The sequence below is a fragment of the Pristiophorus japonicus genome, unplaced genomic scaffold (genome assembly GCF_044704955.1).
Source record: "Pristiophorus japonicus isolate sPriJap1 unplaced genomic scaffold, sPriJap1.hap1 HAP1_SCAFFOLD_226, whole genome shotgun sequence".
Taxonomy (NCBI): Eukaryota; Metazoa; Chordata; class Chondrichthyes; family Pristiophoridae; genus Pristiophorus; species Pristiophorus japonicus.
In genome coordinates, this window is record NW_027251973.1 from 563,943 (window position 1) to 582,094 (window position 18,152).

At 42.5% G+C, this 18,152-nt stretch overlaps 1 protein-coding gene across 6 annotated transcripts in view; it reads right to left on the reverse strand.

Moving 5' to 3' along the window:
• The window catches only part of LOC139245640 (zinc finger protein 462-like), a 238,632-nt gene that overhangs the window by 206,310 nt on the left and 14,170 nt on the right, over window positions 1-18,152 (reverse strand). For all 6 annotated transcript variants that reach the window (XM_070871221.1, XM_070871222.1, XM_070871223.1 and 3 more), the window contains exons 3-4: window positions 10,160-12,452; window positions 3,549-3,754 (exon numbers count right to left, since the gene is read on the reverse strand). The gene's annotated coding sequence lies outside the window, so the exon portion shown is untranslated. The remainder of the gene's footprint in view (window positions 1-3,548; window positions 3,755-10,159; window positions 12,453-18,152) is intronic.

Genomic DNA, 18,152 nt, shown 5'->3' on the forward strand with positions numbered 1-18,152 from the left:
GAAAATCATATGCCCAGTGTTGAGGAGAACAATAACAACTTTGCTTTATGAAATTGAACCAGAGAAACTGCCAATGCTGTTCTAAAATGGAGACAAGAATATTTTCATCCTTTAGGTCTACAGCACCAAACCTGTCCCTTGGGCACACTGTCCAGATCATCTGTGGAAATTGAGAGGTTGAAATTGCCCCTTCATAAAAGACACGTTACCGCCTTTAAGTGACTAGGGGCAGATGGATGGTGCGACCCATTGGGAATTGCCCCCAGGCCGGAGGCGGTGGAAACAGGTTTCCGCCGTGCCGTGTTTCCGCCCACCTGTCTGACCCCTTACCGACCGGCGGCGACTCCTTTTCTGCGCCGCGGGGGAAATTGCCCCGTAGGAGCGCAGCCACTGCTGCTTAGTGCCCCGAAAGCTTTGCGCAGCGGGAAGCTGCCAGTGGCGTTTCCGTCCTTAAAGGGAAAGGCACACCGCCACAGCCGCCCTTGTTTTAATTGTCAGCCGACTCTGCAGTCGGCCCGACAATGGCGGCCACTGGTTCGGCCAGGCCACCAACTTGGTTGCCGGGGTGTTAGCTCACCTGAAGCCCTCCCTGGTGGCCCAGTGGGCACCAAGGAGGCCTCGCAGCATCCCTCCCCTTTAAGTGAAGGGGAGGGACGTTATTATGCGTCAACACGACGCGTTCATTTTTGAACACAAAAGGGCCAAAGTGTCCTCCAATCTCCGCCCCATCGGTGCTGCCAGTAATTCATCATTTAATTTGAATTAAATGGGGCGGAGGGCAATTTCGGCCCCCGAGTTTCTCCAGTTCTAGAAATCAGCTTTGGACCCTGAAACCTTGTATAGGGTAAAGTTCCCTTCATTTTTCTGGGTTCTGCAGAAAAACTAAATCTGTCCTTGTGCTTAGGGTAAACTCCTTTTGGTTCGTTTATCTCAGCTGACCATTGCTGGATGATATTATGTTAATGTCTTGCAGGTGGTCTGGTCTGATCATCTCATGGAATCGCAAATGGGTTCTTGTCAAATTGAGGATGTTTTTCTGATCGTGTCTATGCTCCATGCGTCCGGCGGTAATGCTTCCCTATATGGCTATTGCTAGCTTCCTCCCCACATACCAGTAGGAGGGGAAAATTCATTGTCACTAATGGAAGGCCTGAGGTAGCCTGGATGAATCCCTAGTGGGAGCCTCCGAATATGAACATAGCTTTAAGAATTTTGGGGTGTTTGAGGTTGAATCACATGCTTTGGTATACTCCATCATTTAAGCCAGATCTCTGAGCTAAGGGATCTCTGCCTGAGAGGTGTCCTATGTTATTCGATGGATAGTACCTCCTTGGAGGGATCAAATGTAATCCACTCAACATAGAACTTGATTCTGATCAGTGCCATCATTCTTCTGGTACCAACACTATCATACCATCATAAAAGGTTATTACACAAGATAAAAGTTCACAGGGTTGGGGGGGTAATATATTAGCATGGATAGAGGATTGGCTAACTAACAGAAAAGAGAGAGTCGGGATAAATGGTTCATTCTCTGGTTGGCAACCAGTAACTAGTGAGGTGCCGCAGGGATCAGTGCTGGGACCCCATCTATTTACAATCTATATTAACAACTTGGAAGAAGGGACTGAGTGTAACGTAGCCAAGTTTGCTGACGATACAAAGAAGGGAGGAAAAGCAATGTGTGAGGACACAAAAATTCTGCAAAAGGACACAGACAGGCTAAGTGAGTGGGCAAAAATTTGACAGGTGAGAGTATAATGTTGGAAAGTGTGAGGTCATGCACTTTGGCAGAAAAAAAATCAAAGAGCAAGTTATTATTTAAATGGAGAAAGATTGCAAAGTGCCGCAGTACAGCGGGACCTGGGGGTACTTGTGCATGAAACACAAAAGGATAGTATGTAGGTAGAGCAAGTGATCAGGAAGGCCAATGGTGTCTTGGCATTATTGCAATGGGGATGGAGTATAAAGGCAGGGATGTCTTGCTACAGCTATGCAAGGTATTGGTGAGGCCACACCTGGAATACTGCGTGGAGTTTTGGTTTCCATATTTACGAAACATAGAAACATAGAAAATAGGTGCAGGAGTAGGCCATTCGGCCCTTCTAGCCTGCACCGCCATTCAATGAGTTCATGGCTGAACATGCAACTTCAGTACCCCATTCCTGCTTTCTCACCATACCCCTTGATTCCCCTAGGATATACTTGCTTTGGAGGCAGTTCAGAGAAGGTTCACCAAGTTGATTCCGGGGATGAGGGGGTTGACTTATGGAGGAAAGGTTGAGTAGGGTGGGCCTCTACTCATTGGAATTCAGAAGAATGAGGGGCGATCTTAATGAAATGTATAAGATTATGAGGGGGCTTGACAAGGTGGATGCAGAGAGGATGTTTCCACTGATGGGGAGACTAGAACTAGAGGGCATGATCTTCGAATAAGGGGCTGCCAATTTAAGAGAGAGGTGAGGAGGAATTTCTTCTCAGAGGGTTGTAAATCTGTGGAATCTTTTGCCTCAGAGCTGTGGAAGCTGGGACATTGAATAAACTTGAGACAGAAATAGACAGTTTCTTGAACGATAAGGGGATAAGGGGTTATGGGGAGCAGGCGGGGAAGTGGAGCTGAGTCCATGATCAGCCATGATCTATATTGAATGGCAGAGCAGGCTCGAGGGGCCGTATGGCCTACTCCTGTTCCTATTTCTTATGTTCATATCATCTATCAAGTCCTTAGCACCATGTCAGCATGTTCCCAGCACCACATGTGCGTGCAGTACTTGTCCAATTTGTTCTGGTGTGCCATTCCTGATGGGGGTGTTTCCCGAATCTGAAGCCAATCATGGCATTATATTTAGGTGACAAATATTTTATACAATTGTGAACATCAATAATTGTAAGGGGACTACTGCATTTTGCACAGAACTTAAGACTTTGGCAGAGGTTGATGCAGATTGTTTTTGATGCAGGCAATGTATCGCATGGGTCAGTACAAAAGGGGATACAATACAACCATTGTTTTGGGGTGGAGCACACACTGAATGTAACATTCCAATTGGTCTCTTGCTTTTACCATACAATTTATGGAGTATGTTTTTTTTTGTATTGGCATCCTGAGAAGGACAATACTGAATGGTAGTTGGAGGTTCGAACAACTTAGGCTCCTGAAAAACTGAAAATGAAATGCAAAAACCTGGACAGGCAGGATTGAACTAACACAGTAATGTATCTAAACTACTCCCATGGAGAGGCTGAAGACTCTACCCAAAAATTATAGAGAGAATAGCCAACACGAATTAAAATAATCTTTAGCTGGGGATAAACAAACTGGCAGTGGCAGAGGTCCGGAGGCTTTATGACACAGGATCACATGCGGCATCATCTATCTGCAAAAGTCACATTTTCACAAACGTGATTTATCCAGAGACTATCAAGTTAGGCTATACTCACAGTGTGTGGCGAATGTAGCAAGAACAAAACATCTTCCAAATTAAGAGGAAGCATCGATTACATGTAGACATTACGAACATAAGTTTGAGTAAATAAACCAGTATTACCTGCTCTTGGTAGCAGGGTGGTGACACGTTTTGGGCGGAAAGTGAGTCTTTTCATGATTACGAAGTCCTGCCAGTGCTTTAAAAAGCCGTGCGCAGTGCCTACAACGATACCCTTCCACTGCAGTACTGCGCTTCACTGTACTCTCGGAATATTCTTCCTTCAAGCTCGTGTCTTGCTCTCTGCTGAACACCTCATTTCCTGGGATCTTAAATGGTCGAACAAAAATACCATGCATTAATTTTTGAGCCAACAGCCAAATAGGGATGTTTGCATTCTACTTTTAAAATCATTAAATGTTCCTAATGCTTTCTCACTCTATTATGTTCCATTCTCTTTGTAGCGCTCGATATACATTCGGATGAATTATTCACCTTTAGCTAAAGTTATTCCTCAAATTAAGGATATATTCCTCACACAAATCAGCTAAGGGAACATAATATGCAAGCTGGGGCAGAGTGGGAAAAGTGGGGGGGGGGGGGGAGTGAACACAGGCATGCAATCCTCCCTTATTGCGCACATCTCAAGTAAAAGTAGAGAAGAGCATATAAACTCTCGCTAATGATGAATTAAAAAAAAATCTAAACAGGGATAAACTCCCTTTTCCAGAAATGTGATTTCAGTACGTTAAAGTGCTGTAAGTTTTGTTTACAATATATTCCTTAACAGAAAGGAGAAAGGATATAAAATACATATCTGTATCGAAGTGGAAACCACATCTCCAACATTTACAAAGTGAGTAGTTGAGGCCAGCAAGATCCCAGGTTGGATCACCTGTCTGTACTAAGTATATTGTCTTCTTACAAATAAAATGGAATTTACAGATTATTTGCACATTAAAAACATTTTTTTTTAAAGAATCAACAGCAACCATTGCGTTCTGAATAATATTGCAAAGATTTGAGATGGTTTTTCTTTCTTCAACCAAATACAACTAAGAAATGGAATGAGAAACACTCATTGGGACCATCAACTCTATTCCATCCACAGACATTGTGAAATATAGACCCCATTCAATCTCCTTAGGAAGACAACAAGAACAACTTTCTTTTAAAGAGATTCTTTAACGAAGAAAGACGTCCCAAAACACTTTACACAAGCAGTCTGACAACATAAAGGCAATGAAAGGGTCAACAGGTGTTGGAAAGAAAGACTTGCATTGATATAGCACCTTTCATGACCTCAGGAGATGTCAATGTGCATTGTAGCCAATTAAGTACCTATGAAGTGTAGTCAATGTAGGAATGGGGAGAAATACAACTGGCTGTTATCAGTGTAGATGTAGAAGCTGACCCTATGTTTGCAAATGATGTCGCCAAGGGCCAGCATGTAGATGAGAAAAAGTAAAGAGGCCAAAAAATTCAACACAGAAAAGTATGAGCGGATACATTTTTGTAGGAAGAATGAGGAGAGACAATACAAGCTAAATGGTACAATTATAAAAAGGATGCAAGAACAGAGAGACATGGGGTGTTTGTGCACAAATCTTTGAAGGTGGCAGGGCAGGTTAACAAAGCATATGGGATCCTAAGCTTTATAAATAGAGGCTGAGTACAAAAGCCAGGAAGTTATGCTAAACCGATATGAAACACGAGTTGGGCCCCAGCTGAAGTATGGTGTTCAATTCTGGACACCACACTTTAGGAAGGACTTGAAAGCTTTGGAGAGGGTGCAGAAGAGATTTACTAGAATGGTTCCAGGGATGAGGGATTGCAGTTATGTGGATAGACTGGAGAAGCTGGGATTTTCTCCTTAGATCAGAGAAGGCGAAGGAGATTTGAGAGAGATATTTAAAATCATGAAGGGCTTAGATAGAGTAAATAAAGAGAAGAGAAACGGTCTTCAATGGCTGAAAGGTCGATAACCAGAGGGCACAGATATAAGTGAGTGGCAAAAGAACCAGAGACGACATGAAGAAAAACCTTTTTTTGCAATGAGTGAGTAGGATTTGGAATGCAATGTCTGACAGGGTAGATTAAATAGTAGCCTTCAAAAAGAGAATTGGATAAATACAAGGAGAAAGAATTCAAAAGTTCTCTGGAAGTCTGACCTCTTTCCTCACCATGTTTCAGCACCACACTCCATATCAAACTCTTCACTACTAAGCTTTTTTTTTCAGTTCTCTATTCAGTTGTCCAGTCAATATCGTCTTCTTTCTATTAAATGCAACTTTTCCAATTGTAATTCCTGTTCTCACCTCCTTGACACATCTGCAGGTAATATACTTCCCAGATATTTAAATTGTCTCATCTAACTGTTCCTCACTTATTAAAATGCTCACTCTTTTACCTGCATTCCTAGAAACCTGCATAACTTTGGTCTTGCCAATATATATTTTCATTTCATAATCCATTACTGTGGCATCTAGGCCAACAACAACTATCCCTTCATGCTTTTTGCTACCAATGTATTGTCAATGGCAAATTAGACAGCTTTCACTAGTCTATCTCCAACTTTCACTCTTTCATCTATCGTATTAAGCATTTCTCATGCCATTACATCTACATACATGTTGAACAGAGATAGCAAACAGCATCCATGTTATACTGCTCTTCCAATCACTCCTGATTCTGACTCATCTACTACCTTGAAATTTGCAGTTTGCCCCATATACAAGGCCATAATTAGGTGTCTCTCTCTCCAATCCAAATCAATATTCTTGAATACCTCCATTAGTGTGATCCAGTTCACTATCAAAAGCTTTTCAAAATCTACAAAGCAAATGTTCTTTACTCTTCTCGTACAGAAGTCTCATTATCCTTATTACCTCTCTTGTTCAATATCCTCCGTGAAACCTAAATTGATCTGCCAAGATATCGTTCCACTTTTACTTTTAAACACTCTTGTAATGAGCATAATCTTTGAGACACAAACAGTCAAACTGATGATACGAAACTCGTCACATTTGCTAAAATTTAGCTTTTTTCCCAAAAGACGCATCATGATTATTTTCATGAAATAATCTGCCCATTCCCCTTTCAAGTACACTGCTTTACACAAATCAATCGAGTTGGATTGTTGACACCCCTCCCATGTTTTTGATTAATCTGCCGGAATCTCATTGATGCCTGTGGCCTTTCCATTTTGGAGCTCACTTATTGCAACCTTCACTTTACACTCAAGGACTTCAGGGCCCTTACAATCAATTTCCATCTCCTCTTTCTTCCCTATTTCATGGCCAACTGGATTTTTCCCTTTGACATACAGTTCAACATATTCTTGCCAACTTTTTCTTTCTTCTATTGGGTCAGTTAATTGTTACCCACCTTTATTTTGATTGCTTTCACTCTCCACATCGGTTTAGAAACATACAAATATAGAAATCTACGGCGCAGAAGGCCATTTAGGCCCATTGTGTCCACGCCAGCCGACAAAGAGCCACACGGCCCTCAGTCAACAGCCCTGAAGGTTACAAATAAACCCATGAACAATGAACAATGGCGGAAAAGTAAAGAGCACCCAGCTTAACCATGCCGCCTCACACAACTGCGACACCCCTTGCACTGAAACATTCTACACTCCACCCCAACCGAAGCCATGTGATCTCCTGGGAGAGGCAAAAACCAGATAAAAACCCAGGCCAATTGGGGGGAAAAAAAAAAATTGGGAAAATTTCTCTCCGACCCATCCAGGCGATCGAAACTAGTCCAGATCACTCTGGCCGTGTTCGATTCCCTGCAGTACTTAAATCATCCACTCTTCAGACTTGAACAACAGATCAACTTTACCCCTCCTATCGAACTCTTCCAACTTCTCTAACCTAATCAGTCTCACTTCTTCAATCTCCTGTATTTTTTTTTTGCCCTCGTGTTCACATTTTTTCATTCCCATTCCCTTCCATTGTCCATTTTAACCAGTATTTCATTATGCACACATAATTTCTGAACCCTTTTTCCCTTTATCAGATGCAGTTTGCTCAGGACTTTGCTTTCAGCCTACACCATCATTTAATATATTCTTTTCCTTCACTTTATTACCAGTCTCTTTCCTGAACCTTAACCCACTTTCACCATTCAGCTCTTCCTATTTCTACAAAGGACCATACTTTAGTCTATCCAACTTCAAAATTAGTTTCCATCACAACCAAGCTGTGGTCTGAATCAGCAGATAAAAAATGACTGATGTGCCTTTCTATCTGCTGGTCTTATCTCAAGTGTACATTAACAAGTGACCTTTTCTGTCAACAAAAGATGGATGAACAATTATTTGATTTCAAAATGTGTTTCTGAAAGTTGAAAGTTGCATTAAAAAGGACTTTCTCTCTCTCTTCCACTCTAACTCGTGTTTCTCTCACCCCTTGCCCTCAATTTTAAAAGTTTATTGAACATTAAACAAGTGCTAAAACAGATGTGTAATCAAAACTGTCATTTTCTTAATCACACAGCTTTAAAAAAAACATTTTATGTCAGTAAAGGTTTTAAAAATGTTTCTCGTTTTAAAATCAAGATATTTGAAGAAAATAATACTGGACAAAAAATGTAAAGAAGTGAAAAAATATCACAGCAGTAGAACTGATTGAACGGTACCGATGCATACTGGGAAATAAGGTACACTGCACATGCTCAGACTGCACAATCCAAATTCGCCCGAGTCATAGGTCTGGGCAAAAATACCAAATCCGAACTCAGGCCTTTGGGGTAGACTGCAGCCTTGAATCAAAAGCTTTAAAGAGGGCATAAAAAGACAATTCAATGATTTAATTTAATTATGCAATTGTGAAATAAGTATTTTTTGATTTATTTTGTTCATCCCCTTATCTTGGACATTAGAAATTTCAGTTACTGAGAAAAAAAAATAGATGAAAAAAAGTCACAAAGCATTTTGAAAGATTGATTGGAGGTCAGTGGCCAGACTACATAATCTCAGGCTCATACACGAACCTTCAAATAGCATCCATTCAGTACCACAGCGTGACATCTTTAACACAGAAAATACCTATCAGAACACTATCTATAGCAGTAGCATGTGCAGTTTCAATGAAACACGTGACCATATGTTAAATTTAATATACAATAGATGGCACAAAATGATTTGCCGCTCTCTATGAATACTAAACAAAAATTCAGTGAGGTGAATGGGGCTTTCTCCTTTCTTTTTTCTGAAAGGCATGTAAAGATTTCTAAGAATGGCAGTTATATAGCGCCTTTCACGCCTAACGGATGTCTCAAAGCGCTTTACAGCCAATGAACTACTTTTTGTAGTGTAGTCACTGTTGTAACGTGGGAAACACGGCAGCCAACTTGTGCACAGCAAGCTCCCACAAACAGCAATGTGATAATGACCAAATAATGTGTTTTTGTTATGTTGATAAATATTGGACCATGGATAACTCCCCTGTTCTTCTAAATAGTGCCATGGGATCTTTTACGTCCACCCGAGAGCAGATGGGCCCTCGGTTCAATGTTACATCCGAAAGACGACACCTCTGACATTGCAGCACTCCACTGGAGTGTCAGCCTAGATTTGTGCGCTCGAGAAGGGGGGGGGGGGGGGTGGGGAAAAGAGAAGAGGGGATTCGGGGGGGGGGTCAGGAACTCGGTGGGGTGGGGGCTGGGGAGGGGTAAAGAGGACGGAGAGCACAGTGGAGATGGCGGAAGAACGTGGTCCAGGTCTAGAGGAAGGGTTGAGAGCGAGAACGTGATCCAGATAGCAAGACTGGCCGAAATCCAGAAGTCACGACACTGTCACTATTCACGTCATACCCATTAAACCTGTTAACAATCTGTGACCCACATACAATGCCCCAACTATGGCGCAGCGGGGAGGTGGTCAGGAAGTTGGGTTTGGAGGGGGCACGGGAGTAGGTCAGGAACTTGTGCTTATACGCCACAAAAAGTGCCCATGTTGGAAGCAGTAGCTCAGAAATTTAAAAGCATGAAATATTATAATCTTGAGATTTTTGTGAATTTAACATTTAGAAAGCCAAAACACAACGAATTTAGTCTTTTGGGGCTTACACTTCTCAACAGTACACAGGATGCCCTGTAGCTGATTGCAGTGGTAAGTGAAAAGAACTGAATTCAATGTCGAAAGGATGCACCAAGAGGTCACAGTGATTCAAGTTAATAAGTTCTTAATGAGCAACTGCAACATAAATTTTCCTGACTGCATATCTCATCATAAAATAATTCAAGTTAATTAGCACCTCTGCTTATTTGACGAGGGTTCAGGATCTTGGTATTTGCTGCAGAAAATTTCTATTAAAACAATAGTAGAAGCAAAATAGAACAGTTGTGGATACAAACTAAAATGCAAAGTAACCTAGGAAATTTACTCTGCCCAGTAGAAATTGAAATTACATACACATCCTGGATTATCATCTGATGTTAATGGAGCTCTCATATTATCTGAATAAGTAAATCTTTCACACCAAGTAGCTCTGATCTTACTAACATTTACTATTTAAACAATATTCAAAGGAAATTAGTCAAAAATGGACAAAAAACATTGAAGATAGCTTTGACTTTAGCAAGGCACTAAATGGGAAGACCTGCTAAGCAGAGCTGACTTTATTCAGGTAGGTTGAAAACAAAACAGAATTTAAATTGTTCCCAACCATTTCTAATCTCTACATGTCATATCAAAAATAGAATTAAGAATCAGCCAACCATACCAGGTCTCCTTGTTGCCATTCATCTTCAGCACCAAATACACATTCCTGGACTGTCGCGTTATACTTCATTTCATTCAAAGGATCACCGAATTCACAAATAAGGTCACTGCTGTCAACGTTTTGCTTTTCTGGCATTAGGATGTTGTATCCCAAGCACCGATTGCCACGTCTGCTCGGCGGAAATGTTTTGGACGGCAATCTGGTTACATTTATTGAGTTTATAGCCATGGTGAAAGAATGGTCGCTTTTCCTCTCATAACTGCTTGGGCTATTGTTTCGATTCCTGAAGTGCTCTCTGACTGGCATTGCTTTTACCAAGCCTTCACCCCCTTTACAGCTGATCAATTCCAGTTCATTTCCATCACTAACGGTTAAAGGCTCCTCGATATTAACCACACTCTTTGTACTCATTCTCCAGTCCAACGTAGCATTTGCACGTTCACTGCCATGTTCTCTGAAAGTGTTCATTTCATAAAATTGTGGGTCTAGGTTAGCTACATGCAAGTTATCTTTAAACTCAATAGTGCACCTATTTTGGGAATAAAATCTGGGATGTCGCAATTTATAATGGAACAAAAGTTATTTTTGAGTAATAGCTTTAAATGAACATAACATACATATCTGTTTTTCCATACCAGCCTTCAGATCATCATTACTGGATACTAGAGAAGCAAGTTCATTATGACCGGTCTTCATGCCACGAGAGGTACACTGAGGTTCAATGTCATGGTATACGAGATCGTGATTATTAAGGCCATTCTGAATTAAATGAGTGTACTCACACAAGGCACATTTGAAAACAATATCAGAGTCTTCAATTTGAGCACAAGTAATACTCTGCCTGATGCAATAATGTCTACAAATAACTCGCCTTGATGAGCAGGTAAAATTACAGACCTGGCACTGAAACACCGCCTGTAGCTCACTACTAGAGGTTGAGGTGGATCCTTGTGGTGCTCTGACCTGTAGATTGTTGACAATTTGCCTCTCCGATTCTTTCTGGTTACAATTTTTGCCTACTTTTATAGATCTATGAGCTGTTTGATAATGCTCAAATAAAGAAACCCAGTCTCCACTGTATGAACAGTGTTCGCAGAAACACAACTCAGAAGATCCACCAAAACAGGGCACAGCTGGATCAGCAGACTCTGAATCAAATGAAAACATGGTGTGCATGGACAAAGGCAAATCCATCTCTGATGACATGTTCATCTTACGGCTGTATTTCCAAATCCTGTTGCAGGATATATTTTCTTCAGGGTGTTGTCTGTGGTAGTGCGAAAGGACAAACATAATGTTAGTACTTGAAAAAGGACAGATATCACACTTTTCCAGATTCCTTTTTTGCACTTGATGTAGGACACAGAATTTTGCTTTTGTCTTCTGTTGATTTTGCTAATTTTCCATATAAAGTATTATTTCTGTAAGCCTGTGAATATGTCCTTTTATCGTCATCTGTATCAGATAGCACTACTTCAATTTCAGCTATTGAGTCAAGCAGGCAATCATCATCACACATGGGAAACTCCGCCGCTCTTTCAATCTTCTGCTGGTTTAAAAAGCTATATGCCTCCATCACCCACTCAGCCTGCTGCTCCTCTGTTGTTCTACAATATGGAATGCTGCGCCTGGGCTTTGTACTTCGATCATTTAGTATGGCAACTGCTGGCCTGCATTTGATTGGTGATGCCATACGACTTTTCAGGGTTTTCACTATGGCTTCCAATGCCAGGCATTTACTAGAAGGCAGTGCACCTTTAATGTTCAGACCACCATCATTTGCCTCCTTGTCAAGAGTCATTAAGGTTGAAAACATGAAGGAGCTCCAATAGTCTCTTCAGACATTTCTGAACTTGCATTAACATCTGAATCATTAACCAGAAGACAAGGTACTGAAAATTGTAATTGATCATTAATCTGCTGCACCAACAATGCCTCACAATCGGAGTTAATGTGTTGCTTACTTAAACTATTATTTGATTCTGTAATATTTAATTTACTCGGGCAAAACAATGGTTTCGCAATGGAGGACGCCAATTCAAGTAATTTTCTCCACATCCGAAGCACTGCAGCCCCATTGTGGAGGTTGCCGCTTCTTTGCCAAATTCAAAATCGCTGTGCAGTTCTTTTGCGTGATCTTCAAAGCACTGTTCATTACACATGTAGTATCCACACCACATACAGGACATTTTACCAGTCTCCATTTCTGGTTTTCCATCGACTTGCAGTTCTGTCCCATCTTTGGTTAGTTTATCAGGATTAATCTGTTTGGATGTATTATTCTGTGCTCCATCTGAAGCAACAAGAAAAAAACAAATCTTCAGACAATTCACTTTCCTTAGTTACTTCTAAAATGGTTTCATTAGGTTTTGTATGGCCCAGGTCTTTTATTCCCAGTTCCTCAGCACTGGCACTTTCGAAGTACGAAGCAACATTAATGGTGTCCTTTAGCAGATGAGCCAATTCGGATTTCTGGGTGGAAAACCAGGATTTATTACCTTCATTATCAGGTGCAGTACAACACACATTCATCACCTGCTCGCTGATGAGTTCAGCATCAGTACTTAAGTTGCTCTTTCCAATTGCAATTTGTTTGTTTGAATCCTCCAGTGTTCCTAACTTCCCAATAGTCTCACAAAAGGCATTCATGTTTTCCTTGAGCGTTTTGTATCCATACTGATCGTGGCAGTATTCACCGGTGATCTGCAAATGGTCAAGTGACTGATTACTGTGACTGCCGGGGATCAAATCCTCACTGAAGGCACTCTCGTTCCAAAATGTTAAATCTTGTCTTAGACACAGGGAGAAGTGAAATATTACAATATATTACATAGATTGTACAGCACTGAAACAGGACATTCAGCCCAGCTAGTCTGTGCTGGTGTTTATACGCCACATGAGTAGCCACCTATTCCATCTCCCTCATTTCAGCCTTTCAAAATACCATTCTATTACTTTTGCTCATGCACTCATCTAGTTTCCTTTTGAAAGCATCGAAGCTATTTACCTCAACCACTTCCTGGGGTAGTGAGTTCCACATTCTAACCACCGAGTAAAAAAAAAATCTCCTTGTTTCCCTATTAAGTTTAAGAAATAGGAGCAGTAGGACATTCGGCCCTTTGTGCCTGCTTTGCCATTTAATAAGATCATGGTTAATCTTCGAGCTCAACTCCATCTTCCCGCACTATCCCCATATCCTTTACAATTCAAAAAAAACCTATCGATTTCGGTCTTGAATATACTCAACGACAGCCTCCACAGCTTTCTGGAGTCGAGAATTCCAAAGATTCACAACCCTTTGAGTGAAGAAATTTCTCCTCAACTCAAACCCAAATGGCTGACCCCTTATCCCAAGATTGTGACCCCGAGTTCTAGACTCCCCAGCCATGCAAAACATCCTCCCAGCATTTACCAGGTCAAGTCCTGTAAGGATTTTATATTTTCCAATGACATCACCCCTCATTCTTCTAAATTCTAGGGCATGTAGGCCTAGTCTCCTGAATATCTCCTCATAGGATAATCCCCACATCCTAGAAATCAGTCTGCTGAACCATCATTGCACTCCCTCTAAAAAGGCAAGTATATCCTTCCTTCGGTAAAGAGAAAAAAAAACTGTGCACAGTACTCCAGGTATGGTCTTGCCAAGGCCCTATATAATTGAAGTAAGATTTCTTTACTCTTAAAGTCCAATGTTGTGTAATAAAGGCTAACATACCATGGATTTATTAACTATCTTATATTTATGGCCCTATATAAAAAAAAACAGAAAAAGCTGGAAATACTCAGCAGGGCAGGCAGCATCTGTGGAGAGAGAAAAACAGAGTTAATGATCAGAATCTTACCAGCCCTGTGAGTGAGTTTGGAGGCGGGTCTGCTGTCAAAATGGCCATGATTGACAGTAGGGCAAAAGTCCGCTCTGAACCAGACTCCTTGTGAATTTTCAAAGTGCCGGTTCTGGCTGCGGATTGCAGACCCGGTACTAAACGGCGTGTCAGGCAATTGAGATAGTTTAAAAAGTTGTTTAAAGCTATTTAAGCAGCATTTTACCAGGTCCAAAGGATTTTTCAAAGTTTTTCTCGAGGTTCACATCCCTTGGGTATCATGTCAGGTAAGTATGTTGGGTTCTCAACAACGCTGGATTGGTTTGACTAGTTGACAGCTGCAGAAGTGGTATAAAAGCTACCATTTCACAGTTGTTCAATTTCCAATCTTAAAAGCTGGAGCTTTCAGGATTTGGAATACACTTTTCAGCTTTCTGGAGGTTTAAAGTGTTTGCAGCGAATTCTCTATCCAATGTCACCTCCTTGGAGCAACCTCTCTCATCATTGACAGATCGCTTCTGTCATTTCAACTTCAGCTGCCATATATCCCATCAGCATCGGTACCCTTGAAAAAATTTCATCTTGGCCCTCAGAATCCCACCACAATCAGCCCCAATACCATCACCAGGCACACCAACATCACCAACCTTCTCCACAATCACCTAATGCTGCACAGGACATCAGCATCCGACCACATTGCTGCCCAGGATGGCCAGATTTACTTCTTGATGGTGTCTGCCACATAATGCGCCAGGTTGGCACCAACACCATAAAGCATTCCTACAATGTCCAAGCCATTCCTTTCACATTCATCACCACTGTGGGGGGGGGGGGGCGGTACTGTTATGTCTCACCATTCACTACAACTCACTAAGCCACTTCCAAAGATGCACACAGATCTGTCCAAGAAGGCAAAGTGTTGAAAATAAAGATTTCAATGTTTGACAACACATTAGCAGAAACTTTCAATCAGCATTGGCGATAACACCCAAGTGCCTACCCTTGTGTTGTCAGTGGTTTGATTGGGCAAGGATGAGGGCAAGTGTGAGGGGTGGCTAGTGAGATGGGGATGTTAATATAGATAGAGAGGGATGGGTGGAGGTGCAAGGTAAGTTGGTGTGAGTAAGGATGTGTAGGGTAGGGAAGGCAGAGTGATGGGGATGTAATGAGTGGCACAGCAGGATGAGGTTGAGTGTGGCTTTGCAGTAACTTTGTGATCCACAGAAATCATTGAAAGGTTTGCGCCACTGCAACCAGGTCCACCTGACAACATCTCTGCTTGTGCTCTCCTGTACAACGTGCAACCAGGTTGTGTTGGTGCCCTGGGGAGGTCTCCTCTGCCCATTGGAAGGGAAGAGAAACTCCCTGCATGTTGTGACGCCCTCCTTAAACATCTGGAGTGAGTGATGGGAGAGGCTGGGTGCAGCCGTGCACCTTTGTGCAGTGCTAGTCAGTGTTTGCTGCACCTCAATCCTGCAGAACACTGACAGTACAACTGTCAAAATGTATGTGGGCATGGCTCCTTTAAGGAAACCAGCTGATGACATGTTATCGGATGATGTCATCAGACACGCATCCTTTTAATTGGCTGGGAATCTCGCATGGCGGGCTTAACAAGTCCAATTAGGGGAAAGTCTTGGGGGAAGCTGACAATGAGCCAGGAGCAGGGTCACAGCCCGCCGTGGACATCGTCTGCCTCAGTAGGGAAAAAAAAAATCCAGCCCAACGTTTCAGGTCGATGACCTTTCGTCAAATATTTCAGAGTTCCAGCATCCGCAGTATTTTGCTTTTGTATTTTTATTTATAGCCCCTAGCTTTGGATTCTCCCACAAGTGGAAAGATTCTCGCCACAGCTACCCTCTCCAACCCATTCATAATTTTAAAAAGACCTCCATCAGGTCTCCTCGAAGTCTTCCCTTTTCTAAATAAAAAAAATCCCTAACTTGTTGACTCCTTCCCAATAGCTGTAATCTCAATTCTAGTATCATCCTTGTAAATCATTGTGTAAAAGAGTGTTTGAAGACCAGGCCCTCAAAACTGCCACCAAGCGCTCATGGTCGATAGGGCTGTAGTAATACCCACCCTCCTGCATGGCTCAGAAACATGGACCATGTACAGTAGGACACCTCAAGTCCCTGGAGAAATACCACCAATGATGTCACTGCAAGATCCTACAAATCCCCTGGGAGGACAGATGCACCAACATTAGCATTCAAGACCAGGTCAACATCCGCAGCATCGAAGCACTGACCACACTTGATCAGCTCCGCTGGGCAGGCCATTGTTCGCATGCCAGACACGTGACTTCCAAAGCAAGCGCTCTACTCGGAACTCCTTCACGGTAAACAAGCCAAAGGTGGGCAGAAGAAACGTTACAATGGCACCCTCAAAGCCTCCCTGATAAAGTGCAACATCCCGACTGACACCTGGGAGTCCCTGGCTAAAGGCCACCCTAACTGGAGGAAGTGCATCCGGGAGGGCGGAGCACCGAGTCCCATCGCCGAGAGCATGCAGAAATCAAGTGCAGGCAGTGGAATGAGCATGCGGCAAACCAGTCGCACCAACCCTTGTTATGTCTGCAGATGCTCTAATAATGACTCCACGAGACAATGTGTTGTGCTTGAACTGTAGTGTGACTGTGGTATCCGCAGATAGTAGCTTATGAAGAAGGCCTTCATGACCGATTCCGATGACAAAGATATCCCGCAGCACTTCGGCGAGGTGATCGCCGAAATCGCACGGCGCCACCAGCCTCCTGAGGTCTGCAGCATATTTTGCGATCTTCTGGCCTTCGGTGTGTATAAAACCAGTGTCTGGCTATGAGGATGCTCTCTTTGGGCTTGAGTACGTCTTGGTCGTTGTCTTCGCTGGTGCCAGCAAGTCCCCGACGAGGCCATAAATGGTGGGCCCACAACTGGTTAGCAGGATAGCTCTGCGCTTATTAGCCAGTGTGGCCGGATTGTCGCCTGCCAGGTCGTTTGCTGTGAAGAAATGGTCGAGCCTCCCCACAAAGGCTTCCCAATCATCACCATCGGTGAACTGCTACAACGTACCAAGGTTAGCCATTTTCACGTGAAGGTCCGTAATCTCGTCACCAATTGTTATGTCTACAGATGCTCTAATAATGACTCCACAAGACAATGTGTTGTGCTTGAACTGTAGTGACCTTAGTCCATTTAATGTAACTCCAGAGTGAGGATCACACATGGTGGCCTGCCTTTTATACTAGGCCTGGCACACTTGTACAGGTAACCTACAAGTCTCCCACTGCAGTGCCCTCAGGTGGCACATCTTGTAATAGTACAAGCAGTAACCATGTAGGATACATGACAACCCCTTCCCACAACGACTCTCTGTCCCACCTGTGACAGAGTCTGTGCTTCTCATATTGGACTGTTCAGCCACCTAAGAACTCATTTTAAGAATGGAAGCAAGTCTTCCTAGATTCCGAGGGACTGCCTATGATGTTGTGTAATTAAAAACAATGCTACAGGATTTTAAATTACTAAGCTGTATCATGCAACTATGAGAGATCAGAAATATGTTCTCTTTATTGTGAGAGTTTTATATTTTTTTGTATAATGGCCTTAAAGAAACACAATGCGATTACTGTAGGTCAAAGCAACATTTAACCCAGTCTGGAATGGAGTCATCCTGAAGATTTTGTGAGGACAGATTACTACTCAAAACTAGTAAAGTAAAGTAATTGTTCAGTAAATGGTGAAAAAGACAGACCACTCAGGTGTTACAAAAAGTTAAATCAAATACTGGGAAGGAAACAACTTAAATCAAATTAACACAAAAGCAAAATACTGCGGATGCTGGAAATCTGAAATAAAAGCCCAAAGTTTCGTCCCGCGGCGAAAACGGTGCACCTCCAAGCTGGGCGCCTGTTTTTCGCGCCGAAAACTGCACCTAAAAAAAAGTCCGATATTCTGCCTGCTTGGCGCGGCGTGCTCTTCGCAGCAGGGGGTGGAGCCTAACACTCGCGCCGATTTTCTAAGTAGCAGGGGGCGGGTACAATTTAAATTAGCCTTCGTGGTGCCGGCAACCCTGCGCATGCGCGTTGGAGCGTGCACGCATGCGCAGTCTCACAGAAACATTGGCACTCGGCCATTTTTAAAAGGACTGCAGAAAAAGTGAAGATTTGTTTCTTGAACCCCTGCAAAGGT